The sequence below is a fragment of the Acomys russatus genome, chromosome X, assembly GCF_903995435.1.
Source record: "Acomys russatus chromosome X, mAcoRus1.1, whole genome shotgun sequence".
In the NCBI taxonomy this organism is placed as follows: Eukaryota; Metazoa; Chordata; class Mammalia; order Rodentia; family Muridae; genus Acomys; species Acomys russatus.
The window spans coordinates 57,728,278-57,734,761 of record NC_067169.1 but is presented as its reverse complement, the minus strand read 5'-3'; the positions used below and the strand labels follow the sequence as shown (position 1 = coordinate 57,734,761).

The window sequence follows — 6,484 nt, the reverse complement described above, 5'->3', positions numbered from 1 at the left end:
GAGCCTCCTCTCTTAAAGTCCCAAGAAAACATAGCAAATATTTACCACATTGTTTTTTACTATTTTTGTCCTTGGTGTAGGCAGGGAAAGTGAGTTTGCAATGAAATGATCCTGAGCCAGCACTACAAATTTTATAGAATGCTGTCACTTGAATTCAATGGGTGAAAATTTCTGCCCTTTCTCTCCAGATTGTTGGAAATACCTAAACAAAATGAGTCCATGATAGAAAATATTGAGCAAGTTACAGTCTCACAACAATATAGACAAAAATCCAAAGTATATGGAAAAAATTCATAAAGCTAAGAGCTTGGACAACCACACACACACACACACACACACACACACAAAAGACGAAAGAGATTCTAAATAATAAAAATGGTTGGGCATACATGGTTTTAATTTATCTATTATAAAAATTTTTTGAATTTTAATTATATTTCTTTTTTACTTATACATTTATATTGTTATATATAAATAAAATAAACTACCTACAGCAAGAACAACCACAAAACAATCAGGAATTATGGAAGTATTACATTCATAGTGTTTTGGCTATTTGTATTTGGCAACATTGGAGAAAACATCTTTCCTATCTTGGTGAGTCTAAAATTCTGAATGTAAATCAATATCTATCATATCTCATCTTTATCAACTTAAAATATCTATCTAGACCTAAAAACATCTTAACCCCTAAACAACTAAGCTTAATTGTAAAAGTAAACTATCTGATCTTCAACCTCATCAGAGACTTCAGAAGGAATAAAACTTAATTACCTAAGTGAATATAAGTGCAGGTTATCAGCTCCCAGTGGTCAAATAGGGGGCACCAGAGTTCATGTCAGAGTCAGTCCCTGCTCTCCATGTGACTGTGGAGAATGTTCTGTCCCTTGGCTAGATCTGAGTAGGGGTTCAATATTTACTGCATGTATTGTCCTTGGTTGGTGCAGTAGTTTGAGCAAACCCCACTTGGCCCAGATCCGCCCATCATGATATTCTTCTTGTAGGTTTCTAGGGCCCTCTGGATCCTTCTATTTCCCCATTCTCCCATACTTCTCTCACCTAGTGTCCCAATAGGAGGTCCCCACATCTATCCCAATCTCCTGGTAAGTGAAGACTTTCCAGGGACATCCCTGTTGGGCTAATGTCTAATTTATAAGTGAGTATATACCATGTGAGTCTTTCTGGGTCTGGGTTACCTCACTCAGTATGAACATTTCGAGTTCCATCTATTTGCCCACAAATTTCAGGATTTCCTTGTATTTAATAACTGAGTAGTATTCCATAGTGTAAATGTACCACAGTTTCTTTATCCATTCTTCAACTGAGGGACATTTATTTTGTTTCCAGGTTCTGGCTATTATGAGCTATTATGAGCTATTATGGCTATTATGAGCACCTTCTGAGTATACTCCAAGGAGTGGAATAGCTGGGTGTTGAGGTAGCCCTATTCCCAGTATTCTGATAAAGCGCCAGATTGATTTCCAAAATGGTTGTACAAGTTTGCACTCCCATCAGCAATGCAGGAGTGTTCCCCTTTCTCCACATCCTCGCCAGCATGTGCTATCACTTGAGGTTTTGATCTTGGCCATTCTGATGGGTGTAAGATGGAATCTCAGGGTCATTTTGATTTGCATTTCTCTGATGACTAAGGATGTTGAGCATTTCTTTAAGTTTAACTATGATTCTTGATTACAAAGCGTAGAAGGAGGTAAAATATTATTATGATTTCATGACCCTTTTATAAATTCATTTTCTTTTATTGAAAATATATTTTTGTAAGGTTGGTAATAAAATTTTTGACATTTATTATGCCTTTGTTTTTCTTTCTTAAGTTTTTTCTTTTTAATTAATTTTTACATATACATTTATATTATTACAGCTATATAAAATATCTTACAAAAGCTTTGGACTTGTCAATTCCTCAAGTTTCAGACCACGCTCTTTGTTTATTTGCTTCTTCTTTTCCTTCTTCCCTTGTTTCTTTCTTCCTTTCTCAAATTGTAATTTCATAATTTAAGAGGAATTTTTTGTTTGTTCTTTGAGACAGGATTTATCTGTGTAGCCTTGGTTGTCCTGTCCTATAATCGCTTTGTAGACGAGGCTGGCCTCAAAATCACGGCGATCCACTTGCCACTGCCTTTCCAGTGCTGGGATTAAAGGCATGTGCCACAACCGCCGACAAAGAGGAATTTTTAATTTTTAAAAATAAAAAGCGGAAAAAAAAAAAAAGCGGAAGTGTGCATTGGCCGGGAATCGAACCCGGGTCTCCCACACGGCAGGTGGGGATTCTTCCACTGAACCACCAATGCTTCCTGACAGTTGTAGCTCCGTCTTTCGCCTTTTATAGCTATTGTTACATTGTTTCATGTTTGCTACTTACTAGTGAATTCTCCAAGCATTTCCCTGCCCCTTCCCTCTTTCCCTGCCCAGCCACTGCCCCGCCCCTGCCTTGTTCCCGGCCCGCCCTCTTCTTCCCCACCGCTCACTTCCCTCCAGCCTCCTCTCCCCGCCCCTCACAGCCACCTAAGACCTAAGACCACAGAGGTCTCAATTTTTGAAGCAAGAATGAACATATGATACAAAACTCATGACATTTGTCTTCCTTGGCTTGGGTTACCTCGTTCTGTATATTTTCCAGTTCCATTCATTTACTTTAAATTTTCATGATTTCATTTATTTTTAATATGTGATAGAATTCCATTTTTATATGTACCATGTTTTCATTATCTAGTCATTAATTACTGAACATCTAAGCTGAATCTATTACCCAGAACAGCAATGAACTTGTATGTGCAGATACCTCTGTGGTGGCTTTTAGAGTCCTTTGGATGTGGTATAACCCAGCAGTGGTATAGCTGATGAAATGGAAGTTCTATTTTCAAGTTTTTGAGAAACGTCCACATTGATTAAAGAAATGAAAATTTTGGTAGATTGCTGTGGTGGTTTGAATAAAAATGGCCCCCACAGACTTACAGAGAGTGGTACTATTAAGAGGCTTGACCATAGGGAGTAGGAATTGTTTTTAAATTATCTGTATTATCTGTATTATCATAGGCCCAGCTAGCAACCAATCAAGACACAGACACCTGTTATATGTTAAAATAGCCTTAGTTAACCTGGGGCAAGGCAGATAGTAATTCTCTAAACTACTTTCCATAGCGGTGCAGGCATGGGATCCCTGACTCAATCCCACGCCATCTGCTCCTAATAATTTCTATCAAGCTACCTCCCATCCATAATCCCAAATACTTGCTAATGTTCGTTAAATGGGCCTAATTTTCTATCCACACCAGCCATGTGCTTCTCTTCCATCTAACCGATGGCAGCCTTCTTCTTTCTTGGTTCTTTTTTCTTCCTCCTCATGGTGGTCTTTCTTCTTTTTCCCAGAATTCATCTCTCTCCTTTTTGGGACCCTTAGCCACACCTCTAGCTCCTCTGCCCTGAACAGGTGGGATGGCTTTTTATTAATTAAAAGGTTGTTCACAGAGACAGCAAGCAGAAATTAGCATCAAAATACATTAGACTATCCCCTAACAATTCCCCTTTTCAGTCAAAATAAAGGGGCCATTTAAAAAATATATACAGTAAGTACAATTATGAAAAATTATAAAAACTAATAGGTAAGACTTATATACATAATGTTTAGTTAAAAGGTATTTGGCAACCTTGAAGAAAATATTATCTATTTTATCTTTAGCCTTTGGTCCAGTATATCTGACAGACATATTTGCAAGGCAGGAACTATTGAGGACTTGCTTACCCTGCTTTGGCAGAGTTTGGTTGTCGACTTGGCCCTCAGAAGCTGTGCAATTATATCTTTGAGGACCTGTAACTATGTGGTATTGCTGGGTGGCCAGAGGCCGGATCCAACCGTGCTCCACACAATTTGGACACCTATCACCTGGAGTTCATCAGTACTGGTGTCTTGTGGTTCTCAAATCGGTTCTTAGGTTGCTGAATAGTCACTGCTGTCCTGCTGATCAAACAAGGTGTGTGTTAGGCTCCGCCAGCTTGGATCTCCCTATGTATTATAATAGTATTGTACAAGAACTCAAACACATTTAAAATAAATGAAAAATAGATTTCAGTAAAGGAAAAAAAAACAATTTGAACAACTAAAGGGAAATACACAAATGAAAAAAAGGGATTTAAAGATGTAAAAATTCATTATATATGGCTAGTAGTCAAATAAAATGATTGGCTAAAAATCAGTGTATGTAAGGAGAAACCAATATAATCTGAATACAATTTATAGGTTGGTCAAAGAAAAGTGCAAAAAAAGTAGTGCTGGTGTGATTATGGAGAATATAATAAAAACGGTATTCTTCATGTCTGTGTGATCTCAGACAATAAAGACTGTGGGACTGAAGAGGTATCTAAAGAACTAAGAGCTGAAAATTCCTGGAATTTGGTAAAGTTCATAAACACTCAAAGTATTTGAATATAGCCACAATGAGATAAAAACCAGAGAGCTATGTGAGAATGCCAGACCTAACTTCAGAATGGTGAAAAAAAGTATGTTGAAAGCAAGCAACAAGGAATAACACAAAAGCAATTTTTCTACATGAAATCATGGAAGAAGTGAAATAAAAGACCTGTTAAATTTAAGTTCTATATTCACAGAATTACCCTCCAGCAATAAAATGAAATTTTATGATTAAAGAACAAACCTTTAAATAACTTAAGAAAGTGGAAATTTATATGCATACTATACACACAGTCATACACACACACTCCTTATGAAAATATGCATAGTAGCTTTGTTTATGGCAACACTAAACTGAATCTACTGAACTGTACTTCAGTGAGTGAATAAGCAAACTGTCCCAGAACTGTAAGTAGCAACAGGAATCAAACCACAAGCATTTGTCACAAAGCACAGCAAGAAATGAACAAATCATTAATTCACATGATAACTTACAGAAATATTAAACAATGTCTTATATACTTAGTGGCAACAGTAACTAGAATGAAGAGTTTTTTGTTTTTTTAAAAAGAGTGCATGATGTTGGCAAGAAAAATGATAGAAAGATATAGGAGGAGTTGTAGGAGTTTAGTGGGGGTGGATTTGATCAAGTAATATATTCATGTATGAAATTTTGGAAACACAAAGAAAAACTAATGTTTAAAATTCACACACTGAATGATTAAGTATATTTAATATTTTCAAAATAAAGCTTGAAGAAAATATTAACAATTGTGAAGTATTAAGAAACTTCATATAAATGAACAATACAGCTCTATCTTATATAAATTGTAAAATTAATCTATTAACTTGTGGTAGCTACAACATGTTTTAACTTATGTTAATATTTTTATAAAAATACATAAAAGTGTACAAATGCATATGCACATGTAAATGAGAAAATATAAAGCTAATAAAATAAGGCTAATAGGTTGTATCATTGTCAATTTTCTAGGTTTCTATTTTACTATAGTTCCACATTGACACTAAGTAAGGACATATAGGGTATTAATGACTAAATGATTGTTTTCTTCAAGAAATCGTGTGCTGAAATTTTTATTCCCATGATTGAAGGACGATGTTAGAGTCTTTAGTCCCTGGGTAAAGACAAAGTAAAAGGATATCCTATTTTGAGGCCTAAAGGGGACTTTTGCTAGGAATTAAATCTTCTGGCATGTTAATCTTGAATGTATAATTTTCTATCACACTTTTCTATAACAGTCCAAACCAACCAAAACCCAGGTTTCTCTCTGCGTACTTGTTCCAAGACCACCTTGTGAATCTACATTTATTTCAAACTTTAACAGTTTAGCTAATAAGTGTCCTCAATAGTTGCTCTCTTAAAATTATTTGCGTAGTACTTAGTATATGTTGTTTTAAATTTTATTAACAAAATTTAAAATTGGTGCTACTAAATGTCTATGTTACAGTTTTGAAATGCTTCTCATCCTTTCTACTAAAGAAAGAAAGAGAACATCAGGAATTTATGTTATAACTGTAGTGGGTCTGACTCTGCTAGCTACAGGTCCTAAATAGGTACTATGATACTGAAATTAAGCCACGATTGTGGGCAGCATTTTAGTATGTGTACCTGTGTGGTTTCGTCTCATTACATTTCCATTCCTAATACTTGAGACATAGTAATATTAACAAATAATTTTACCATCTAATTAGAAAAAAGTTGAATCTAGACTATACATATGACATAATATAATAAAATACTAGTACTTACAAACACAAGACAGTCAAAATGTTCTATATTTTTTATAGTACAGATTATCATCTACCATATTTGTGCTTTTGGTTTTGAGTGAGTGTAAGAAAACCAGCAGATAAATAGCAAAATACTACAGAATTAATATTTATATTACTAGAAGAAATCAACTAAGGAAACCCTTTTAAAACTGTGATGCTGGAGTTAGTATCTGAATAATTAGTTTTATTATTATTATTATCATCATCATCATCATTATCATTACATCAAGATCGTAATCCCCTCGCTCTTATCTTTCTGTTTCC

At 35.1% G+C, this 6,484-nt stretch overlaps 1 non-coding gene across 1 annotated transcript; it reads right to left on the bottom strand.

The window, feature by feature from the left end:
- Positions 1-2,238: 2,238 nt before the first annotated feature.
- On the bottom strand, positions 2,239-2,309 carry Trnag-gcc (transfer RNA glycine (anticodon GCC)). Its single transcript has one exon. It is a non-coding gene; the product is annotated as a tRNA-Gly (tRNA).
- Between the last annotated feature and the right edge of the window lie 4,175 nt (positions 2,310-6,484).